The following is a 27,495-nucleotide window of genomic DNA, read 5'->3' as shown; positions in this document are numbered from 1 at the left end:
CTTACTTCCTTAACAGGTGTTACCAATGATACTAATGAAGGCTCTGTTCCATTCTGGTCAAGCAGAGTCAGGGTGCTGATATTGTGCATGTTGGCTCACTGGAAACACTCTCATGGTTCATTGAGGGGGTTCCAAATGGCCCCTTACGGGTGTGTAACTCTGAGAGTGTACAAATGGAACCAAATGGACCCGTAAGGGTCCATTTGGTTCCATTTGTACACTCTCAGAGTTACGGAGGTCCTTGAAATGTAAGTTTCTGCTACACTAAATGGAACGGAGCCTTCATTAGTATACCATTGATAAAACCTGTGAAGGAAGTCAGGAATAGGCACAATTTCTTTCCAATATGGCTGCTCTGCATGGAGCCTATTGATTCTTCCACACACATATGTCTGTGTGTTGCCACTGCTGTTGCATCCTACTGGCTCCCCTGCCAGTGAGGAAGCCTCTCCCTCCCGCGCAACTCTCCCTATACTGACAGGTGCCCCCCAGCCCGTTATATAGGAGTACCTGCAGCGACATAATGTCTACCCTCCCCCGCCCCGGCTTCCCTCCTCCGAAACCAGTGTTGCCAGTTGGGAAATGTTGAATTCTTGTACCGGAGGCTTAGAAAATCGTATTTGAAAGAAAACTATCGTACACAGCTAAGAAAAGAGAAATCACACGTGTAAATATGTTATTTCACAAAAAAAATCCGTATTTAGTGTAAGAAACAACCTCATTTGAGACTCTTAAGTGACAAAAAAACGCATCACATATGCTGCGTGGAAGCAGGCAACTTCCTGGACCTACACAAATAAAAGCCTGAAACTGGACTGGAAAGGCGCGACCGGTGTTTTTAATGCCTCCAGGTACAGATCTAGGGTCAGATTGACTTATTTTGAAAAGCCAAATCGGATCCCGAATCAGCAGCCAGGGAATTTAGTAAATTCACACACTTTGTTTGTGATATGGCGAAATTATCGTACATTTGGGCATTTTTGGAATTATTATATCGTACAGAGGGTAAAATTATAGTACAAATACAATAATTATCGTACATCTGGCAACACTGTACGAAATACGCCAATTGTGTTCGTATAGACGCTCGTCAAAGCCGGATGGACCACTGTGGATTCAAACCCCCAGACTACTTTACCACCCGAGCACCCAAATCTTCATTCTTAATTTAACCCACTTAATCCAGGAACGGATCTCTTGTCATTCTAGATTTCTTTGGCTATTCAAAAGTAGCAGATATACAAGCTCATCGCGCGGCACCGAGTGCCTATGAGCTTGTAGATCTGCTATTTTTGAAAAATCGTGAACATGTGTGCAAATCTTTAAATATATATGTTTCAAAGCAAATATTTGTAAAATATTTTGTTCCAGGGACCCCCAGAAGCAAAGGTTTGAGTTACAAATGTTTGCTTTAAAAAAAAATATATATTTAACGATTTGCACACATTTTCACGATTTAAAAAATAAGAGCAGATCTACAAGCTCATAGCGCAGCACTCGGTGCCGCGCTATGAGCTTGTAGATCTGCTATTTTTGAATAGCCCAAAGAAATCTAAAATGACAGAGATGTGTCCCCGGATTGAATGGGTTAACTCTGAGCGTGTACAAAGGTAGCATTTGTTCGTTTACATTTGTACCGAGTTACAAACCGAAGGATTAAAGCTGATGATTTTTACTGCATATACAGCAGTTAAGAGACTATGAAATGTAAGCGGAAAAAAAACAAAACAAAAAAAAGAATCGGAAGCCCTGAAGCCTAATTATCTCCCTTAAATGTGTCCAATAGGGGAATCCACAGTGGCTTGGTGGCAGATGTTTGGGTTTTGATGGTGGTTTCATGTAGACAGACAGACAGACAGACAGACAGACAGACAGACAGACAGACAGACAGACAGACAGACAGACAGACAGACAGACAGACAGACAGACAGACAGACAGACAGACAGAAAGGGAAATGGATCGGGAGACACACACACACACACACACACACACACACACACACACACACACACACACACACACACACACACACACACACACACACACATGCAGGCTGTCACGCACGCACACATACCTTTCCTTTGGAATATGTTGTCTCTCCACTCTAAACCTCCTACCCATTGCTTACTCCATCTGTGTGTGTGTGTGTGTGTGTGTGTGCGTGCGTGAACTTTAGAGGGATAAAGTTTGCGTGAGTTCATTTCCTCACCTTTCCACGAGTATGCAATAAAAACAGACAGTTACAGATACAGAAACCGATGCTGCTACATTTGAGCGTTTTATGTGACTTACGTACGTGTGATGAAGGGAGACACACAATGTCTCCTTTTTTTTTGCCTTCCCTTTCTCTTCTCCTTTTTCTCTCCTGTACTTCAAGCCTTACCGTGGATCTTTCATTTGTTGTATTTCCTCTCCTCTTCTCCCTGGTTATCAGCTGCTCTGACAAGCAGCAGAGTAGAGAGAGGAAGTGAAGAGCAGTGCTGGAAAGTAACTGAGTACATGTACTCGTTACTCAGGTACTGTACTTAAAGGGAAAGACCACTCATTTTCAACATTGAACTATGTCTTTAATACAACTTAGAGCTGTTGTGTGGAAATAAGAAAAAAGTCCCCCCCCCCCTTCTGTGTTGCCTAGAAAAGGATAATTGATTGAGGTCATGTGATCAGTGACATACGCAGGGTGTACTTTTGGCTCCGCCCCCTCAGCCAAAAGTACACCCTGCGTATGTCACTGATCACATGACCTCGATCAATTATCCAGTTCTAGGCAACATAGAGGGGGGGGGGGACTTTTTTCTTATTTCCACACAACAGCTCTAAGGTGTATTAAAGACATAGTTCAATGTTGAAAATGAGTGGTCTTCCCCTTTAAGTACAGTTTTGAGGCATTTTTGGGCGGTGAAACCGCCCCTATATGTTGAGGTTTGGATATTTGCACACCAAATCCTGCGCTGTGATTGGCCACAAATGTACCCCCCTAACCCTGAACCGTGATTGGCCAATCACAGTCTATTCAGGACTGTGATTGGCTAGGGAAACATGACACATGTGCATAGCCCTATAAATAGGACCATAACTTAAAAAAAAACATAAATTTGTTTTTTTTAAGTTATGGTTTCTTCCATCACTTCTTCCATCACTTCTTCCATCACTTCTTCCATCACTGTGATGACCACTGTGACCACACCGCCCACTTCACACTGGGTGTGATTTTTGCTTTACTGGAGTGTTTACAATTTTCAGTACTTTTACTTCTACTTTTATGAGTAATCATAAACTCTAGTCATCATAGTAGACATATCTTGGTCAAATCACTAGCATCAGTCGAATGTGGCAAGAACAGGCAGAGGGAAGTGCTATAGGGGGTGAGGTGGAGTCTGAAGAGGTGAGTCTTCAGACTACATAAGTCACTATGCAAGATTGGGAGTGAGTCTGCAGTGATGACTGCAATGGGGAGTTTATTCAGACTGTGTTGGTTTATTCCACAGTTTGAGAGCCAGGAGGGAGAAGAGCCTGTGTGGAGCGTTGTCCAGGGTTTTTTTCGGGAAGGCTCGTACAAGCAGTGGTTCTCAAACTTTGACCCCCATCTGAAAATATGTTGTGCCAGGGACCCCCAGAAGCAAAGATTTGTGTCAAAAATGTTCACTAATGTTCAAGATTTTTGGAAAAATCACAGATCTACAAGCTCATAGCGCAGCACGAAGTGACGCACTATGAGCTTGTATATCTGCGATTTTTGAATAGCCAAAGTATAAAAGACCCCCCCCCAAGGACCACTGGGGGTCCCCGGACTCCACTTTGAGAACCATTGTCGTACAGCATTCCTGTGTTGGCTGATCTAAGTGAATGGGAAGGACTGTAGGGGGTGGATCATGCCTCATGATTCAACCTATAGCTTCTTCAACATAAACAAAAAAAAGTTGAATATTTAAGGGCTTTTATGGGCTATTTTCACTATTAACGATTCTGAAAATCGTCTGCTATAATGACACGCCCAAAACATGAACACGGTCGAAAGTGGTTAAGTGTGTGTGTGTGTGTGTGTCTGTGTGTTTTATAAATATTTAACCAATGAAAAGTATTAACGAGAGCTTCTGACTAAATAATTGGATCCGTTGGAACACAGGTTATTATTTTTCCATTTCCTGAAAAGTCATTGGACATACGAGGTTCCTATTGTCGTTGTTGTCGGGCAGAAACCTCTTATCTCCATATTCTAACTTTCTTGTGTTTTCTCATAAATTAACGCCCTATACGTCGTGATCATACCACAGCGTCACACAAAAGCATCAAAAGTAGCAGATCTTCAAGCTCGAAGATCTGCTACTTTTGATGCTTTTGAATTTGAATCCTGAGAAGTAACAGTTGTGGACATATGAGGTTTCTGACCCAGACAGAGACAGACATACTCCATGTGGTTTCGGCGGAAATGAAATCTTGCGCGCCAGCACTGTGAGTTCCACCGCTCTACATGCTAATCTTCTCATAATGTAAGAAGTAACGTTTCTTTTCCCTCTGTTAACCCATTCAGTCCGGGAGAGCATCTGTGTCATTTTAAGATTTCTTTGGCTATTCAAAAATAGCAGATATACAAGCTCATAGTCATAGAGCTTGTAGATCTGCTATTTTTGAAAACGAAACGTGAAAATGTGTGCATATCTTTTTTTGAAGCAAATTATTTTTTTTTTGCCCCTGGGGGGTCCCTGGAACAGCATATTTTGAGATGGGGGTCCGCGGCCAAATACATATAATTTTGGGGGTCCTTGACATGAAAAAGGTTTGAGAACCACTGATATTATAGCAACATAATCTTTTTTCAAGAAACTGTTAGGATTTAAAAGACATTTGTAGAATCCCCAGAATCAAAGATGTGAGTTAAAAATGTTTATTTAAAAAAATATATAGGCCTATTCAAAGATTTGCACAAGTTTTCCAAGATTTTTCTAAAAATAGCAGATCTACAAGCTCATAGCGCGGCACTCGGTGCCGCGCTATGAGCTTGTTTATCTGCTATTTTTGAATAGCCCAATGAAATCTTAAAACGACACAGGTGCGTTCCCGGCCTTAATGGGTTAAAGTTTTCCCTTTTTGTCCGCGAGCCCGTCTGAACTTTGTCGCGACCCACTTTTTCGGTTCCCGCGCTGACCCCCGCCGGCACCGCGGCGCCGACTTACCTTCAGCCGGTCTGCTTACAATGCCGTCACTGAACTTGTCAACTGCGGGCGAGCGGTGAGACGCCGTCTCCCAGAGCGACAGCAAACTCTCCATCAGCCTGCGTGTGTTGAATTAGTGGGCTTATGGAGGCCTTATCACAACACTGCACCTGGGCCCGGAAAAAAACACGACAGGACAAGACAGAGACGTCTGTCATGCACACACACACACACACGCACACACACACACACGCACGCACGCGCACACACACACACACGCACGCACACACACACACACACACACACACACGCGCGCGCATACACGCGCACACACACACACACATACACACTCAAAGGGGACCACATACATGGAAAGAAATGGGAACACGGACGGACAGACAGACACACACACACACACACACACACACACACACACACACACACACACACACACACACACACACACGCGCGCAGAGCACTCAAAGGTCATTCGCTTTGACAATAGTCCTGTCATCATCTCTCCCCTCTCAATCCGTCTCGCTCTTTTTCTCCTTTATTCTCCTCTTTCTAAGCGTCACTTCACACGACTCGCAATTCATTTTGTTTTCTCTCCCAATTGAATCTCGTTTCAGTCACGTTTCTCTCTCGGTGTGTGGGTGTGTTTGTGTGGGTGGGCGGGGTGATGGCTGATTTAAACAGTCACACCTGAACTGAGTCAAACTAATTAGACTCGGAGTGAATACACACCTGTTTTGCTAATCAATCGAGCTAATCAATACGCACAGGATCGATCGGCCACCTCGCCCCCTGCACACTCGCACGCATGGACACACACACACACACACACACACACACACACACACACACACACACACACACACACACACACACACACACACACACACACACACACACACACACACACACACACACACACATGGACAGCCTCTGTCATGCCAGGTAGTTTTATCTGCTCTTGTCTGGATGGTATTTCTGTGTGGTGACAACTAGTGATTATACTACCTGGTTCAGAACAAAGATTCATGGTGAGGCCAGATGACACTTGCAACTACTTGGAACAGAATTCACAAAACTGTGTTTTTTCTTTTTACTCAACCATCCACATCAGAGGCGACGAGTTGAATCCGATTGCGGTTTCCACGGCAACGTCTCTTGCCATTGCCCTCCGGGCTATGGGATATAAGCAGCCCGAAGGGGCCCGTCCCTCCTGGGATTGGGAAAGGAAACGGAACACATAATGCTAATGCCTGCTCAGCTCTGCTTTTGGAGAGGCATATCCCTGCGGGATATAAGAATGTAAATGTGCAAGAATGACAGAATAACAGATACATCCTAATGACGTGATGTGAGATACATGCTGGTGTAATGATGTGATGTGAGATACATTCTGAAAGTTGTTGCTTGCGATTTGTGGAGGTGGAATCTCATGAGACTCAGTCAGCCGGCATCAGCCAACCTGTGCCAGGGTTATTCAGACAAACCAAGGAAATAATATTGTACCGCTAACTAATAAGATATTATAAGAAAATATTACTTAAAGTTGTACAATGCAAAATCACAAATAACGATTTTTAGCAACCTCTGCTGGTCACTACCGTCACTGCATACAATTTCCCCAGTCCTCGATTACCCAGAATTCCATTCGTTTTCACCGGAAGCCGGAAGCGTTTCAAAAAGCGATCTTTTAATTGTTTTATACTATCTACGGATCGTTTCTCTTAGCCAGTGGAGCATTAGTTACCATGAGCTGTGCTTTGTTTTTCTGTTCTTTTTCGATCTCCAAATCCTACATTCTCTTAAAATCAGCGTGAGGTTCCTTTTTGTTAATAGCGCGGTAGTTCCTGGCCAAACAGGAAACCGTTGCGGTAGTTCCTGAGGACGTCGGCCACGACGTCATGACGTTGGCCAGGAACGTCATTTTCCCGGGAAAGTCCCCCCCGTACACGTTCAATAGAAAATATATAAATAAAAGGCTTCCGGGGGTGAAATTCACGGAGTGGGTGTTGTGAAACTTTTGCCACTCGCAAAAGATATACAATTTAACTTTAGTTTTGTTGAAAACGTTACCTAGTATTACTTTAAAAATAAACTAATACATAAATAAATACATACATACATACATACATACATACATACATACATACATACATACATACATACATACATACATACATACATACATACATACATACATACATACATACATACATACATACAATAGCAGTCTACATTGCCCATAAGGAAATGCAAATGTATTTAATTCAGTTTGACCAGAAGACCATAAAAAAGTATGACCAAAGAGAGGAGATACCAAAAGCAGAGGCCCCCATCCTATCGAACGCCGCCGATACGCATAGCCAAGCAGCAGAGTGCTGTTGTAACTTCACCCCGCTGTCGCCTGTCCTCTCCTATTGAGCCCTGCCACCGCGCCACTTCCACAATCCTGTCTCTTCCCTCGGCCCGGCGCCATTCTGTCTCCGTGTGCGTCCATGCATGGCTAACGTCTGACGGCAAACACATACACACCAACACTGGAAAATTCCACAGTGTTCATTTAACTGTTAAATGAACAGTTAAGACTTTGTTTACAATGTATTGGTCTTTTTTTTTTTATGGACATCATTGAACGAACGTCATTTATTTGATATACAGGAGGTCATACGAAGCTTCTCTAAATGCTATAGCAATGTTCGGGGCCTCTTTGATTAGGGTCAAAATTAGCAGAACCTCCCCATCGTGTGACATGTCTATATGTCCAGACACATTTTAAGGTACCTGTATGTAAAACAAGACCAGGAGACCTTCTGCCAGACCCAGACTTCACATGAGAAAACAGGTACAAAGCCTCATGTAATTAAGACCCCCTGGGTCCGGCAAATACTACAGTAGGTGGCCAGTGACTTTGACCAGGTTCACTTTCAAAACCTTTGCATCATGCATGTCACACAAACAGAATGCGATGCACAACACCAATGGTTTTGATAATGTGGATTGTGGAAGTGAAATGGTGGATTTGTGGATAGGACTCAGTATATGAAAAAACGTGTTATATCAACAAAACGCATCGCATTCTGTTTGTGTGACATGCATGATGCAAATGTTTTGAAAGTGAAACTGGTCAAAGTCACTGGCCACCTACTCTATATGATTCATATGTTCTTTCACAAGGTCTTCGGTTTTGCACATGAAATAAAAAAGGTTTTTTCTTTTTTTTTGGGGGGGGGGGAGGGGGGCCCCACCCCCACCCCCCAAAAAAAAATAAAAAATTGGGCAGTAAGTTTCTATGAATATTGAAATATCAATTTAGTTTTGTGCCTCACCACCACCACTGCTGCAAGGAAAGTGGTTTCAGGTTTCAGCCATTGGCTCATTTGCATATTGGATGATGATAGGCTGGGCAGGACTGGTGACATCACACAGCCAGCTGAGATTTTGAGGAAGTACAGGGAAGCGCCCCACCTCCAATGTGAAGGATGTGAAAGGAGGGAAGCTATGCATGGTGGCAAGATTCCGCACACAATTATAACCATCTGTATGGTCAAAGTTATGCCTCCAAGAGGAGTTATGTGTAGAAAAGAATATGTGTTTTTTGAGAAGAGTAGGGCTTTAAAGGTTTCATGACGTTCAGTTTTACCACACATTAAAAGTCTTTGTCATGGTCCTTCAAACGTGTATAGAAAGTTTTAACAAAAAATTCCACTCCATTGATCCATGGCAGGTGTTTTTCTCTCACATTTCTAAAGCCTTTTCAACTGCAATGAAAACATAAATCTTTACCTGCGGGTGTCGCTGGTGAGGGATTTTGCCTGTCAATCATCGCCTCTGCTCCGCCCCCCGACCCCAAAGGAAAGGATAGGGGAGGGGAGGGGCGAGGAGGAGAGTGGGCGGGATTAATCGGCTGTGACCTCACTGCCGAAGGGCCAAGCTCAGATTACTTTTCAGCCTAATTATTCAGAAAACCCCAGACCACAGAAAATCCACTGAATGTTCAAAGTTCAGATGTTTTGGGTGTAATTGAGGTCATAAAACCCCCCAAAAAACACAAAAAATAAAAAAAAGTGAAAATGAATGTCATAGAACCTTTAACCTCCAACACCCTGCTTAAGACTATCCTTTCACCTCATGTTCAATGAGAAGACATGGTCAATGAAAAGGAGAGTTGCCGTCAAATTTGTGGATTCTTACATTTGTTGTGTTGCTTACCAGGAAGTCTGTTTTGTGAGGAACTGAAACACAGGAAGTTAAAAGCATCGTATTATGTTTTATCTGAATGTTATGCAAGGTGGGGAAAACAGTGTGGTTAGGCATTTGTTCTGTTCTGCTTACTTCACAAGCACACAGGCAGACACGCACGCACACGCACACCACACACTCCCACCGTTTTATCTGTGCCGTTAGCTTTATTTGTTGATCTAACATGTTTGTTGACTGAGTTGACTGGCTGTATTTGTTCTGTCTACACATGGGTACTCTGGTCACCATCATGGTTCAGTGAGTGTGTGAGCGAGAGAGAGGGAGAGAGAGAGAGAGAGAGAGATTTGTCTGTGTGCCTGTGTTTTTACCTTATTTATTTTTCCAGTGTTTATGGTTCATATTTTAATGGCATATGTGTGTTTATAATTCAGCACGTCCATCATTTTCCATATGTCTCATGTCCGCTTTACTCCTTTCATGCTTAATAAGTCATTTCCTGATTTTGTTCCTTTTGATAATGTGTAGGATTCAACGAATTTGAAGATATTCTTTGAAAATGACCATCCCACACTGAACTATTGTGTTACGCCTAAGTTATACACCGCAGTACAAGGGTGTTGCTTGCCAAAAAAAAGAACTGATCTACAAGCTAACAGCGTGTCGCTTTGCAACACGTCGTTAGCTTGTAGATCGATTCCTTAACCCATTTAGACCTGGAACACCTATTCGTTGTCATACTTTTCAATCACCTTTTTGTAACATTTGCTGTTGCTATGTACCGTAATATAGAATGTTTTTTTTGGTTGAAATTTTTTCGGTCAGGATTTAGAAGACGTTTTAACTAGGGGTGTAACGATACATTTTAACAACGATTCGATACGTATCACGATACTTGGTTGTCGATACGATACATGAACGATACAGGTTAATTTAGAACGATACGATATGTTTCGATTCAGTGATTTAGTCGATACGATACATGAACGATACAGGACAGGTTAATTTAGAACGATACGATTCGATTCAATGACTTAAAATCGATATAGTAACTATTTATTTACCCAAAAATTCTGTGTGAAAAATAAATACCTGGATACTGGATATAAATCCCTCTTTCTCTTTTTTTCTTCTTAAAAGTACTTAGTTTGATATAATTGATTATTTGCATTGCAGAACGATTCGATACGATTATTTGCATTGCAAAACGATTCGATACGATACAAAGTCAAACGATACGATATTTAGCTGTTTGCATATCGATATAGTAGATCGTTGAAAATTCAAAACGATGCATCGATGCAGTTACTGTATCGTTACGGGCCTAGTTTTAACCCATTAAGACCTGGTACGCATCTGTGTCACTTTTTCATTTGAGCTAAAAAGCATTATTTTACACTTTGGCTTTTTAAAAATAGCAGATCTACAAGCTCGTAGCGCTAGTGCCGCGCTACGAGCTTGTAGATCTGCTATTTTTGAAAAAACGTGAAAATGTGTGCAAATCTTTGAATATATATTGTTTAAAGCGAACATTTTTAACTCAGATCTTTGCTTCTGGGGGGGTCCCTGGAACAAGATAGTGGTGGAAAAGGTACTCGCTGGGGGTCCATTCGAGGGGGTCCCCGGACCCCAAAGTCTGTTAATACTTTAACTATATACTCATGACATCAGGAATCTCCATACATGGGAATATAAAAGGGACAAGTACTGACTAATACAGAGATCTCCATATATGGCCATTAACATTTGGTGATAAAACAAGAAAGAAAGGGAACATCAGCATATGCCTGCCTGGGCAGGGGTTGCTATGGTGATCAGTTTGTCACGAGATCAACTGGCATCAGCATCCCCGATTGGCCAACCTAACCCATTGGCTTTACAGATTGGCCAAGCTTCACCTGACATTTGCACTGCTCTATCTATTTATGTGGCAGTGTGCATTACTTCATTCCATTAAAGAGTAAGACTCGGGTAATCCACTTGTATGCACTACTGACTTTTTTTACGGTAGTGGACAGGTACATTTGCGTGTACCTGGAATTTGTCCTCTGTATTATAACCCACCCTAATTAGGATCAGTAAGCCCTCATTGCACGAGGAGTCGCTGGGGTTCTGCGTGTTGCTCGAGGACACTAAGCCAGGAGGACGTGGCATGCTACACTGGACTGTGCATGTGAAGTGCAAAGGGGGACCAGAGGGATCCTATCCTGTTTCTGTGGCAGTGGGACAAAAGGTGTACACCTTTAGCAATGTGTGCTATCATCTACGACTACCATGGCAAAATATCGACTGGCAACAACAGATTACTGTGCATATCCTCAACACAGTAACTTTGCGCTTGACAGACAGAAGAGCAAACGTTCCCTCCATGCTCTACGTCCAGGCAGCTGTGCTGATAGAAGATATCATCTACATCCTGGGGCAGTGCAGCCGTGGAGTAGAGTTTTGCATTATTTATGCATTTGATGTCGACGCCCACAAATGGTTCAAGCCTAAGGTTTCGGGGACAGCTCCAGAGGTGAGGCGCCACCACTCAGCCTGTGTCTTGGGGAAGGTCATGTATATCTATGGAGAATATACACGAGGCATGAACGCGAGTGCAATACACAAGCTGGACACCACCTCAATGGTTTGGAGTTTAATTAACACCGGACGCGGGCCACCGGTTTCAGGACGTCACTGTGCCACCATCATTGGGACCAAGATGTTTGTATTTGGGGAGAACGAGGAGAACGTCAGAGTGTTTGACACAGAGACCGACTCCTGGCTGAGCACGCCTACTGCAGCCGTGCGTGCCAACGTTGTCCCAAGGTATTGTGCTTGTTATTCATCCTTTGGCTACAATGGAGAGTTTTACATGTTTTGTTCCTGGCCCTTCAAAGGTCTGTGGAAATTCAATCGGGAGACCTTCTCCTGGAAGAAGGTTGAGGTCAAGGGGAGACACCTGCTAGGGTGCTGTTGCATGGTGGGAGATCGTATCGTCGTCTACACGCCCAGTCACTTGTACGTCTTAGATCTCAGTCCTAGTCTGAAGACGCTATGTAAACTAGCAGTTCTTCAGTGTGGTCTTAAGCACTCCAGACTCCCGCACAACATCAGGAGGGAACTGGCAGCCATGACAAGAGTCAATAGTAACACTCAATTCACTTAATCTTCACTCAATCCCTTTTTTTTTGCCCATTTGCTAACATTTAGCTTTTTTTTTTGCACAAAACCCACACAAACTGTCTCAAAGGGTCTCCATTGAGTCTCCTACCGGAGACGGTGCCACATTATTGGCTTAGGAATGCGACAAAAAACAAAACAAATCTCCATGAATTCAAGGCTTCATGGAGGCTTCAAAAAAGTCATTTCTGGGGTTAACTACTGCTTTAAGTACAGTACTTGAGTAAATGTACTTAGTTACTTTACACCAGTGGTTCTCAACTCAACCTGTGGGTTGGGACCCCCAGGGGGTCCCGTTGTGATTTTTGGGGGTCCCCAGATGACAGTGAAATGATAATTTAAGGACTTTTAAGACCTTAATACCTGAAAAAAATCACACCCAGTGTGAGTAAGCGGTGCCTACTCTGTTTGATGAGTGTGTGCTGTCATTAGTAGGTACAAATCTTTTTTTTTTTTTTACTTTAAAATTTTATCCCACGATTTTGTAACCCTATTTTTTACACCCAGTTCCAATTGTCTATGTAATCCTGGGCACTACCTTCCCTCTGCCAACCTAGGGAGGCCAGGGCTGAGCTCATGCCTCCTTCAATGCATGAGAGCCAACTGACCTTCTTGTCAACTGACAGGGGAGAGTTTCCCTGGTTGGACGTAGCGCGTGGAAGGAACACGTTATTCCAACCAGTTCCCTTCCCCTCCATCAGGCGCCCCGGCTGGCCAGGGGGAGGCAGTATAGTGACCAGGATTACTGCATGTTTTTTGTGAGGGTACCTATACCCTAGGAGACACGGGGAGAACATGCAAACTCCACACAGAGAGGCCCTTTCGCCAACCCCACCTAGGGTATGGGCACTGATGACGCGGAGGAGAAGACACGCCCCCAGCGCCCACAGCGTCCCCTGCGGGAATCGAACCCAGGACCTTCTAGCTGTGAGGCGACAGCGCTACCGACTGCGCCACCGTGCCCCCCTGGTACAAATCTATTTGATGTGTGGGCGCTGGCATTCAGACGGTACTACTCTATTTGATGTGTGGGTGCTGGTATTGAGGAGGTAGCCTACTAAAAGAGTATTTATACTCTTTTTATCAACTTTTAAGTATTTTCACTCATTTTAACTATGTTTAATTATTTGTACTCATTTTAACTACGTCTAAGTATTTTTACTAATTTTAACAACTTTTAAGTATTTTTACTCTTTTTTTACTTTTAAGTATTTTACTCTTTTTGAGTACTTTAAGTATTTTTACTCTTTTTGAGTACTTTTAAGTATTTTTACTCATTTTTGCACAAATAAAAATCATCTCCCATTCATTGTCAGTGGAGGAGTGTGTTCCTTCAACCCTATAACCCCAACCCAGAGCATTGAGAATGGCCGAAAAATGTAATGGCTGGTGGGAATCAATGCCTCTGCTTTTGATATCCCCTCTCTGGTCATTCATCTTTGTTGTGAGCCTGTGGATCGGTTACGTTCGCGTGTTGTCATTTAAAGAGGTATTCAAAGAAGGCTTAGGTGGTTAATAAAATGTACCTCCTCTGTTATGTCTTTGGATCTTGAGTCTTGGGTGGAATTTTCCTAGTAGCATCCACTGGCAAATATCACAGTAATCACTCTTTATGGACATTATGGTGTGAAGATGTGACAGAAATAGACCCTGTGGCTTCCTCTTTTCAGGCTTGAGCGTGACGTCGGTCGTCTTTTTGCATTCCCCGTCTCATAAAAGCCATGTTTTGTCAGCGTATAGCCGCTCACTAAACAGCTAATCTGTCTTAGAAGCCCAGGGGAGTCGCTCAAACTGACTGCGCTAGCCAGCAACCCGGCGCCATTGTCTACGGTCTTTGTTTGCAGACAAACACGTCATGCTAATCTCGTGTGCAGTGGGAGAGTGCGTGGGTGGTGGTGGGATTCCAACTGTGAAGGATTTTTCTTTCTTTTTTTTTTCCCCTGAGAAATCTAATATTATAGCTGTATGTCCATGTACTGCATTGTCAATGTGTGTATTTTCTTTGTGGTTGTTTGTTTCAGTATAGCTTGCTCACGGCTCCATACATTTATACAACACTGCCTTGAGACACAGAGTACTGTACTCGTTTTGGATGTTAAGTACTTTTTACTTAACCCATTAAGACCTGGAACTGTCTCATTTTTAGATTTGAGCTACACAAGCATTATTTTACACTTTGGGCTATTCAAAAATAGCAGATCTACAAGCGCATAGCGCGGCACCGAGTGCCGCGCTATGAGCTTGTAGATCTGCTATTTTTGAAAAATCGTGAAAATGTGTGCAAATCTTTGAATATATATATTTTTAAAGCAAAGATTTTTAACTCAAATCTTTGCTTCTGGGGGTCCCTGGAACAAAATATTTTGATGGGGGTCCACGGCCAAATACATGTCATTTTGGGGGTCCTTGACATGAAAAAGATTGAGCACCACTGATATAGAAACAAACGTTTTTCAGAATACTGTTGAGATTTAGGAGACATGTAGAATCGACTTCAGGTCTCAATGGGTTAAAGCAGAACTAACTGTTTTATGAATAAAACATACTTTTGTCCAATCTTTATGGTAGAGTATGTATTTTTAATACAATATATAACGTATACAATTGGGGTGGTTGTACTGTGTCTCCCTCATCTTCTATTGTCAAATAGTCAAATGTATAGGTACAGTCCAAGGTCATGTCTCACCTAGCCTCGATCTCCAGGCTTTTATTTTTTAGTTTTGCTAAAAAATAAAAGTCGGACCAACCAGTTGATGTTCCTGGAATAGGAAGTGTTTCATTTCCCCAACCAACCAGAGTGCAGTGGGCGTCGCTCCAAATGTTGTGACGTCAGGGCTCTCAATGCTACACATTGGGGAGGAGGAGGGGCAGGGCACGGGGCGGGGCGGGGGCTGACGGACAGATCGGTGAACCAATAGGATCCGGCGGAATCTTACTCCGCAGATTTTGAACCCGCCCGTCTAGACATGATATCAGATACGCTGGGGCAGTCTATGTCTCACCTAGACACAGGATCTGACACAAGTTTTGACCTGATGGTCAAGATTCAATTTATCCCCTGAGCAAGCAGGCGGGCTCTATTAGCTCAATGGTAAAAATGTCAGCTCTTGCACAGGAAACCGGGTTCAAATCCGGGATAGAAGAGGGAAGTTGCAAGTAACAGTCCTCTATTACAAATGTTACTCGAGTAAAAGTACGAAAGTATTGGCATCAAAATATACTTAAAGAGGTGGTGCCATGTTTTTGCACTTTTTCTGTTTTTCATGTGTCTATGAGGTTGATAGAACTTCATAAAGCCCCCCGGTGGTGTTTTTATGGTGTTTTATGTCTTCTTTGACTATTTGGAGTTTCTTCCTGGAGGCTGAAACCTTGAGGGTCAAACGTGCCAATAGAGAAACAGCGCTTTAGTGACATCACAAAGCCATACCCTCCCCCTCATTATCATAACACAACAGGTGTGGGCATGAGGAGGAGGAGGGACTAGGACAGGTGGGTGGTGCTAAGGTGGTGGAGGAGGTGCTAAGGTGAGAACCAGGTATACTTAATGAACTGGAGGCGTGTCCACATAAAAACATAATTGTAACCATTTCTGTACACTTTTTCTTTGTTGAAAAAAATCCTTACATAATAATAATACCTTATGATCAGGTTTTAGGGTTGAAAAATATCATGGCACCCCATCTTTAATAATAATTATTATTATTATTGAAAACACCAGTTAGAAAGTCAGGTTTAGTCCAATATTAGTGTTTGACAGTATTTCATGTGGAAAATGTCTCCGCTGTAAAGTGGAATAATTGTATATGATCACTCAGACACAGTAATGTTCTCAACTCTTCTGTCATGTCAAGACAAAATCAGGCAATCAAGGATGAAGTATTGTGTTTTTTGGCAGAGGACCGAGCAGTCTAGAACAGTTCATGAGGGGGAGGCTGCTAGGTAGCTACTATTGCTGAAACAATATACATGTAATGAATGAATGAATGAAATACAAATCATCCTGGATTATACAAGGTATATAACACATGATCTGTGTTTCATGGACAGTGGACTAGTGGTTGGACTGCATGAGGTTTGAACAGACTGGAACTCATGGCGTTTTACTCACTCATGCATATGTAACGTGCCCAGTGCACACACAAGCCTGGGAGCACGCACGCACGCGGACACACACACACACACACACACACACACACACACACACACACACACAAACACACACACACACACACACACACACACACACACACACACACACACACACACACACACACACACACACACACACACACACACACACACACACACACACACACACACACACAGAGTTCCGTTTTCAGGCAACTCGCCTCATTAATACACCATAGTGGATTTGCAATAAAGTTATATAACTAGGGAGCCAGCTGCTGAGAAAGTGCTGTGTGTGTGTGTGTGTGTGTGTGTGTGTGTGTGTGTGTGTGTGTGTGTGTGTGTGTGTGTGTGTGTGTGTGTGTGTGTGTGTGTGTGTGTGTGTGTGTGTGTGTGTGTGTGTGTGTGTGTGTGTGTCCGCGTGCGTGCATGCTCCCAGGCTTGTGTGTGCACTGGGCACGTTACATATGCGTGCCCAGCACGCATATGTGCTGGGCACGGACGGACGGACGGACGGACGGACGGACGGATGGACGGAGAGAGACAGACAGACAGATAGAGAGAGAAAGGGAGAGCGAGACATCTGTGATGTCAGTACTATGATGTCAGCAGATCTCCATTGTCATCTAAATGATTAAAAACATATTCACAATATGTGAAAAAAAATAATAATCGTGCACAGCACATTCGGCGCTGATCGCTCCAGTGATTTGCAAGATTACCCCCCCCCCACACACACACACACACACACACACACACACACACACACACACACACACACACACACACACACACACACACACACACACACCATTTTCCATCACTTTACAAACACTCATCGAGTTATTAATAAAATTAATCTACTTATTTAAAAAAATGTCCAAACATTCATCTACTTATTACGAACATGTCCAAAACACTCACCCAGTTAATAAAAAATATGTCCAAACACTAATCTATTTATTAAGAAAATGTCCAAACACTCATCTACTGATTAAGAAAATGTCCAAGCTCCCCATCACTTACCTGCTGAAACTAGTACATATGACACAGGTATTTTTCATACCGTTTGGTGGTTGATGGATTTGTTTCGTATCATTGCATTGAGGTTGAGAGGTGGGTGAGGAACATTCACAGTAAAAACCTGTTCATTTATCTCTTGAGTATTCTAAATGTAGCCTGCTTTTCTTTGGCTGCTGCAGTGTTGAACGAGATCTCACAGATTCTGAACGGAGTTGATCTTTTGAGATATTATCAAATGAATCCGTGCCCGTACAGGTAAGAGGTCATCCCTCATTGTGTCAACTTTCACGTGGGGCTATATTATGTTGGCCAAGAAGAGTAAGAATAATAGTGTAGATATTCCAACCCTACTATGTCTCTATCAGTGTTATTTCATTTTAAAATCACACCCTCTGTATGCACATGGGAATTTAAGGCCAGCTTCATTTCATATAAATGAGAGATTTACTCTCTAGTTACAGTAGTCATGTATTTGTTTCCTCCCACAAACAAGACATATTGCCATTTGCAACATTTCCTTTATGTGACAGTTGTATGATTATATGTCTGTCATGTAGACAATAGTGATGAAGTCAAAGCACTGTCTTTAGAAACATGCAGATGATGCATATTGACCAAATAAAGGTACAATAAAATACTTAAAAAATGTCCTCCTCAAATTCTAAATTCAAATTCTAAAATAGCTAAAATAGCACATCTTTCGAGCCTACAGATCTGCTATTTTTGATACTTTTGTGTGACGCTGTAGTATGATCAAGTATAGGCATTAATTTACGAAATGAAAACCCAAAAGGCACTGCAACGATATATTAACTCATTGTGTGCCATTCACGTGTTTCACGTGTTTTACCGTTATGGTGCAACGTGCCAATCACGTGTTTCACGTGTTTTTGAAAAAAAGAAAAACAAAACTAAAACTTGTATTCTTTTTTTTTTTTGAAAAAAATGTTCAGAACCCAAGATATCATTATCTGAAGATTTGCAGCTCCATCCACTCCTTGTTTAACTTATAACTGAAAAAGGCTGTATCTCGCTTCCTAAGCACTTTTTTTTTACTTTGAAAAAAAAAAAACGCATCGCACTGGCCAGAAATAGCCAGAAATAATTCTAGCACTCAGTGAGTTAACTTCCGCACTCCAGGAATGCAGAAGTGCCGTTCTCAAACCCAAGACGTAAAAGGGTGACTGGTCCGCTAAAATCGGTTAAAACAACGGAGGTGCGCCGCCTAAAACGGACTTGAGCCACGAGAGGCACCACGAGCGAGTTGCCGTGCAGAGCGTTTTGCGTATTAAATATTAAACATTTGCGTATTAAACATGTAATTGATTACAGAATGGTAATATTCTTTGGTGATCAGTCAGTATACTGCAACACATAATTCGAATGCCTTCCCTTTCTATCGTCTTTGAATTCCCTTACACAGTTTCTAGACAGTTGGCCAGCCGAACAACAACTTAACTCAGATCTTCTCAACCCTAGCTGCCTATGCAGAGTGTATTCCCCCATAAAACATCTGTTTGCATAACAACTTCTACCAAACAATATGTCTTCTCTTAATTTTGCTTCTCGGAAACATCTGGCTCTCTACGCCACGCGGTGACGTTCTCAGACACGCAGCATATGGCCTCAGTGTGGGCTCTGTTGTTGTGGGGAGAATGCTTTTATTTTATCAGTTAGGGGAACCTGTGAAAGAATGGAAGCAGATGGGATTCGCAGAGGCTACGTCGAGATGGTTCACAGAAGTGTTTTCTTCGTTCTCGGTCACATCACACATCAGCTTTCTGTCATAAAACTACACTTGTTTTTTTTACTCCTGTCATGTCGGACGTGAAAGATAAGGTTACAATGAACGGGGCTTTGTTTTAGGTCATACATGGGGCAACTGGCGGCCCGGGGACCACGTACAGCCCTCGCCTTCACTTAACCCTTTAAAGGTCACCCCAAGAAAAAAGCATTGGAAAAATTATTTCTTTGCATTTTTTATTTATTTGGGGCAATAGTAACAACTCTCAATTATAATTTCTTTAACAGACCCAACAGTTTTCCAAATATAGGCCTCTACCAAACGGTTGAGATGTCACTTTATGGTAATGGTAAAAGTTTCATGCATATACATTGATTTATATGCATTCACTGAGAAATATGTCTCCCATTATGTTCCCAGTCTCTTCTGCTTGTGAGAGTTGATCAGCATCATCTGTTTGGTCATCTTCTTCATCACACAGATCATCAAAATAGTCCATTTTTTATTTCAGCACCACTACCTTTACCATTAAATGACAAGATAGGAATAAAATCATACTAATACATAAATATAATGAAATAACATTATATGTATTATATTAACAACACTGAATTAGCAAAAGCCCTATTTATCCATAGCAAATAGTACATTTTAATTACTTTAGTTTAGCTTCACTACTTACCATAAAGTGACAAACAACCCGTTTGGTAGAGCATGTTTTCAGAAAATTATTAGACCATTATTAGATTTTTTTTTTATCGTATCAAGCTACATAATCAGGTTCAGTAACACCTCTGAGATGATAATATGACACAAAAAAAATCTTACCTCTGAAATTTCAACCAAAAAAATCCCACCTTTCAGGAGTGGATTAATTGATTTTCACTTCCTAAAAAGTGGCTACCTGAGAATCCATGTGACTGGGAAACAGTGACATCTGGTGGACCTTTTTTTGCCATAACATACCTCAACCAAATGGTAGAAAGGGCTCAATCAGGTTGAGTTAAGTTCAGCAATGTTGTCAATGAGAAATAGTGACTTAAAATGTGCTCTACCAATTGGTTGAGCAGACTGTTAAAGGGTTAATGTGGCCCACAGCCCCATGTTGCACAACATGCAAACATGACCCGCTTTAATTTCTTCAGCCTATATTGTTAGTTTAATGACTTTTTTTATGTCCAATGTATTTGTATTTAAAGGTAGGGTAAGTGATATTTTTTGGTAATTTATATTTTTTTGTTAAAAGGTTAAAGTACTATATTGTGATAGTAATCATTGCTATAGACCGTTTGTTCGGTCACAGGGGTCTCTCCAGCTCTTTGGTAAACAGAATATAGTACATTTTCAGGTAGGTGACAACATTTAAGCCAATCAGGAGAGAGCACTGAAAATGCATTTTCTGTTCAATAAAGAGCGAGACATGGGCGACTCCTTTTACTGAACAAACACTCTATAGCAACGAGTACTATCAGAAAATAGAGCTATTTAACACTTATTTTAACCAAAGTAAATCACTTACCCTACCTTTAAGTTAATAAAGTTCATAAGTTCATAAGTATAACTAAATGCATGTAGCTGGATTCCAATTCAAAAATAGCAAAAAAATATTCTGGATTCCAATTTCAAAATAGCAAAAATAGCTGATCTACAAGCTCAAAGATCAGCTATTTGTTCTACTTTTGTGTGACATACTAGAATGACGAAGTACGTAATTAATTAACTTTTTCTTTTAACTCATTGACTGCCAGAGTTAAAACCTCGTTCATAGCAGTCCTTGCCAGAGATTTTCGTGTTTTTTTGTTTCGTTATTTTGTTATTTAATTCACATATAGAAAGTCTAGCTTGACACTTGAATCGTTTTGATCGTTCCACCACTAGAGAGCAGCACATACCAAGCTTGATCGGCTCGCTGACACACTCGCCCCCTCCCAGACCCACTCACACAGTGAAACACATGAAGAGGAAGTGAAATGTCTCAGATTCTGTGATCGGCGAAAATTACTTTGTGATACACAACGGGGATGACTGTTCGTCACCCAGACCATAGATTATAGGAGGGGAGGTCTCCGATCGTTTTTCATAGCGTGTGAAAAACCGTTTGTTTCCCTATTATGGTCGAAAATGACTGGGGGGAAAAATGTAAAACCGAAAACGGAACCCAAGTCATGGAACCGGATGCAGTGGTGGTTGAAGTAAGTGGAACCTGAAACTTAGCCTGATTCATAACAGAATAGCGTGATCAGAGCATAAAGATCAATAAAGACCATAGATCGCATTAATGCGATCCTGGCGGCCAGGCGCGCTATTTATTAGATCGCGTTAATGCGATAATGGCGGCCAATGAGTTAATAATATGGAGATAAGAGGTTTCTGCAACAAACCAATATGCAATGTGCCCCCCTGGAGTGAGTGTAGAAATACAGTGGCCTTCTCCATCATCAAAGTTGCCCACCCCTGTTTTAGATAATAGGGCATTTTATATTTAATTATATGATATACTATATTGAATAAATACCCTTTGTTTTGCCGTTTTCAAAAAAGTTTTTTCACAGAATCAAACGTTTTATGGTCATGATTCACCAGGACCCTGGATGGCTTGATTCTAGGCTTAAAATAATTGATATAAATATTTTTGGAAATGTCAATGGGGAAAATGCATTGACTATTTTGAAGTGGTACCAGAAAATGGCCGCCACTGCTATGCCCTATGGCAAGTGGCAAGTGGCATGTTTCAGCACCATGGACAGAGCTTATGTTATAGATAATGCCTCTGGCAAGTTTCAGCACCATGGACAGGTCTTATGTTATAGATATCATGGGCTTTCAGGACCATGGACAGAGAGCTGTCTGGCTCCCAGACAGTACCAGAGGAGAGTATGGCTAATGCATGCTCCTTCCGAAGTTTTGGGAAACGGAGGTGATATAACGACACATTGACGTCGTTCAGAACTCCTGGTGGCCGGTCTGATGGCCACAGTGTTGTGTGTGTGTGTGTGCATAGGGACAGAGAAATGTAATCGCAGAGTAACGCTCATATTTACAATGGTCCGTGAACCTCGTGCACTGGGAGCCAAACAGATCACAGTCCACGATTCTGAAACCTGCTGGGACCGACGATGACGATCGTGTTGTGATGCCGAGGCCAGGGCTACACGTTTGTGGGTATTTTTCTAAACTGATATTTTCGCATAATGAGTGCTTTTATATTTGGTACTGTGGTAGTAAGTATATTTTGATGCCAGTGCTTTTACTCACGTAATGGATTACATTTATTTGTAACAGAGTATTTCTACACTATGGAATTGCTACTTTTAATTAACCACCCCCCCCCCCCTCCCCTCTTTGTTCCGTCTAGTCCATTGGTTCTCAAAGTTGGTTCAGCAAAATGTGTTAGTATAGCATCCAATAAGTTTAACCTTTTATACTTTGGCTATTCAAAAATAGCAGATCTACAAGGCTCACAGCGCGGCCACCGAGTGCTATGAGCTTGTAGATCTGCTATTTTTGTGTGCAAATCTTTGAATATATATATAATATTTTAAAGCGAACATTTGTAACTCAAATCTTTGCTTCTGGGGGGTCCCTGGAACTAAATATTTGAGATGGGGGGTCCGCGGCCAAATATATATCATTTAGGGGGTCCTTGGCATGAAAAAGTTTGAGAACCACTGCTCTTTGGTCTACACAATCAGAGCCCTTCTTCCACCAGTGCTTATCACTCAGTACAGAAAAGAAGAAGAAGAGAGAGAGAGAGAGAGAGAGAGAGAGATGAGAGAGAGAGAGAGAGAGAGAGAGAGAGAGATGAGAGAGAGAGAGAGAGAGAGAGAGAGAGAGAGAGAGAGAGAGAGAATAATGTGACTTGGATGTGAACTCCTTCACCCGTGTTCCTGTTGATCTGTTTGTCGTGTTGCGTCATGATTGTTTATTCTCACATTTACTCTTTTCAATTCCACTGTGTGTGTCCTCTCCTCTCTGCCCGTCGTCCTGCCCGCTCTTTGTTCCCCTCCCTCTATCTCCCTCTGCTTTCCTTCTGTCTGTCTGTCTGTCTGTCTGTCTGTCTGTCTGTTTCTGTCCTTGTCCTGTCTGTCTGTCTGTCTGTCTGTCCTGTCTGTCTGTCTGTCTGTCTGTCTGTCTTCTGTCTGTCTGTCTGTCTGTCTGTCTGTCTCTCTCTCGTCTCTCTCTCTCTCTCTCTCTCTCTCTCTCTCTCATCTCTCTCTCTCTCTCTCTTTCTCTCTCTCCTCTCTCTCTCTCTCTCTCTCTCTCCTCTCTCATCCTCTCTCTCTCTCTGTTATAAATCTGTTCTTCTATTACCAGATGCGCTTCAAGGTAACATGGTGTGCGGAGTTATCACCAGCACTGCCCTGATTTACTGACAGACACGTATACAGACCACACACACACACACACACACACGCACACAGTGCACACTCGCACACGCACACACGCACACGCACACGCACACGCACACACACACACACACTCTCTCTCTCTCTCTCTCTCTCTCTCTCTCTCTGTGTCTCTCTCTCTCTCACATACACACTCTCTCTCTCACACACACACGCACACACACACACACACACACACACACACACACACACACACACACACACACACACACACACACACACACACACACACACACACACACACACACACACACACAAACACACCCACCATGCGCACACACACTCACCTTGCATTTCCCAGCAGCACAAATAGGTGTGTAACACTTGAGCAGTATTTACTCCAGAAGGACGCATCACAACCTTGATAAAAGGTCCTTTTGTACCTTGTGGAAGCCAGCAGGGTTTAACTTAACTTAGAAAAAAAAACCTGTCTCAGGGTTGAAATCTGATTCCATGTGAATTATGAAACTATACCTCCAACCACTTCCCTGAGGGAAGTGGGAAAATACAAATACGCAAGTAAAGTACGGCTACTAAAACAATGTACTTAAGTACAGTACTAAAGTTACTGCTTGAATCCACAACTAACCGGCCTCATCTAGGAAATACTAGAGTCTCCAATCTGTAAGGGATTCAAACCTATGTGAGAGACCAAATAGTCTACCGCTCAGCTAAGACGCAGTGGAAGTACTTGACATACTTTACCGTCCAGTGGTGTTACTATGTAACTATAGGGCAGACAGGAAACACAAGGAACATACTTCAAAATAAAAGGAACACAACAGTAAAGTAAAACCTAAGTACACCGCAGAACAGGAAACAATAGTATGTCACAACAAGCTAAAATGCAGCTAGATCCTGACAGCTTTATTCCTTAACTGCATCTTTCCCTGATTGCAACTTTAATACTATACTATGTGGGGGACATCATGGATGACAGGCCCAGAATAGGAACAGTGCGGTTCGTGTGGTTGATTCTAAAACACACGGTGTATCCTCCATCTTTGTTTATGTTCATTCATATGCACGAACGCACGCATGGAGGCACACTAGCTAGCTTCCCTCTGTTGCATGTGCGCGCGCACACACACACACACACACACACACACACACACACACACACACACACACACACACACACACACACACACACACCGATGAGAGAGAGAGAGAGAGAGAGAGAGAGAGAGAGAGAGAGAGAGAGAGAGAGAGAGAGAGAGAGAGAGAGAGAGAGAGAGAGAGAGAGACTGTTCTCGTAGATAATGCTGGCAGACAAGCTAAACTCCTCTCTCACTCCCTCCTGACTGCTCTATCTTCATCATATTCCTTCAATACCAAAGTGAGTGGAATTAAACGGATGCCACTTAGCTGCAGATTAGATGCACTCTGTGTAACAAGCAGTTCCGCTGTAGTTCAATAGAAGGTTCTCATCCCTCTGTCTGTGGCTCACTTCATTTACATTTCCAATCCACCTCTAGTGTGCATTTATTCATTAAACTGACAAAGTGAGAACAGCCAAGTGAAATAAGTTGTTCCCTTCATTCATGGGAAGGTTAGCCAAGTAGGGGTGTAACAGTTGTTCAAATTATAATTGATTTAATCCATTATAAGATTGATAGATTGTAATTAAAATAATTGATTCTCAAAAATACAGAAAATAGCAGATGTACGCCACGTAACACACAAACTTCTACTGCTGTCCACTGGGAGGTAATGTCGCTGCCCTTTAAAATAATGTTTTGCATAATAATCACATCTAATTTAGCTATTTTGGAAAATTCATGAATTGTTTACAAATTATTAGACAAATTCCAACACATTGTGATAATAATGACATGCCCAAAATAGGCATGTCAGGTTCACGGCAAAACTAATCTCTCAAGAACAGATCCATCGCTGCGCTTGGATCTGTCGGGAGCCGTGTTGACAACCCATGCACATTGGCTACAAGTGGGCGTGCCTTCAGATCAGGAAGCAGGCCGCGCTTTACCCAATCAAATGTAGTGGGGCGGGATTTACATGTGTGTGGCTCGTTTCCCACTGGAAACAAACCGAAACTCATTTAACAATGGCGTCCTCGACTAAACCACGGAAAGTTAGTAACATTTTAACTTGCTCTTTCATCATAGAAACAAGTGGGCTTTATAACCAAAACGATCCATGTTCTTTGGGAGAAATGGTGTTAGTGTTCCGTGGAGAAATATTGTCAGTGGGAATGAAAACATATGCGCACCACCGGAAGTGGGAAGGCTGAGGGCAGACCAAAACCCCGGTTTCCCGTGAGCATTGGTCCTCCGTACAGCTCAGCCCAGAGTCAAATAGACAAGTGAAAAACAGCAGAGGGCGCTGTTTTTCCTTTTTTATTTGATGATGGGTTCCCAGATTGCGGCAAAACTGACACAAATCATATATATAAGTTGAATTTGAATTGACATCATTTTATACATGCGTTTTGATTGATTGACTATTTTATCGATGAATGTACAGCAGCACAACAACAACGAAAAAAGAGATGAGACACAAAAGACAACAAAATAATTATCCACACTCAGTGAACTTTGATGTTCCACAGCGGCAGTCAGCAAAAACAGAACGGACACGTTTCAACCTGTTGGTCTTCCTCAGCGTTAGAAACACTCGCTATTATTGTCCACCACTGGTATTAAATGTGTGGGAAATTGGAATTGACAATATTCACAGTGATATTGTGTACATAGTGATAGTGCCACTGTGACGGCCTGTGTCGCCAAGAATTGACGTGGCAACAGGACAAAATGTTTGGGAACAAAGTATTGGACTTTTAATGCAGTGGTTCTCAAGTGGGGTCCGGGGACCCCCAGGGGTCCTTGAGGGAGTTCCAAGGGGTCCCCAGCTAAAATGATAGATAGTTAGGAACCAAATGAACCCTATGGTTCTGTAACTCAGAACACAGTGTACAAATGGAACCAAATGGACCGGTTAGGGTCCATTTGGTTCCATTTGTACACTGTCTGAGTTACATTAACATTGACTTTACCATATAAATTGGGGTCCCAGAGATATAAATGTGGGGGTCCGTAGCCTAATGAATGCATTTCAAACTGGGGGGGTCCTTGAAATTAAAATGATTGAGAATCACTGCCGTAAAGATCTTCTCTTATGGGGGTCCCTGGCATATCTTTTCAAATGGGGGTCCGCGGGCTAATAAGTGTCAATTTTGGGGGGTCCTTGACATGAAAAAGTTTGAGAAACACAGATTTAATGGATGGCCGCCATAACGGGGATAAAAAATAAACCATTTCTGGGGAGTGGATGGATGCTGGATACAGTAGACGATGGATAGACTGCTGTGTAATGTACAGTAGGACAAATGGAACAATATTATGCTCCTTTTGCCCGACTGAGAACTTGAACTTGACATAGGTTGAGGAGTTTTCATTTCATTCCATTTCTTTTGCAGTTTTGCGCTTCAAAACACACACTAAACATGAGGCATGTCGCGTTCAACCTTCAAAAACAACACAAAGCCCCCAAACCGAATCGCCCATTTCAGAGACGGTCGGCGGAACGAACACACTTTGAGGGTCGATTTTAGCACGCCTACTACCAAGGCGTTTATCTCAGGTCGCCGGATTTAACCCATTGAGACCGGGAACGCATCTGTGTAACCACTTTAACCATTAT

At 42.4% G+C, this 27,495-nt stretch overlaps 1 protein-coding gene across 1 annotated transcript in view; it reads left to right on the top strand.

Moving 5' to 3' along the window:
* Positions 1–27,495, top strand: part of LOC308089073 (transmembrane protein 132C-like) — a gene marked incomplete at its 3' end in the record, with an annotated part of 204,933 nt that overhangs the window by 41,187 nt on the left and 136,251 nt on the right.

This window comes from Gymnoscopelus braueri, assembly GCF_963280865.1.
Source record: "Gymnoscopelus braueri genome assembly, chromosome: 7".
NCBI lineage: Eukaryota > Metazoa > Chordata > Actinopteri > Myctophiformes > Myctophidae > Gymnoscopelus > Gymnoscopelus braueri.
This window is presented reverse-complemented; position numbering and strand designations above follow the sequence as displayed.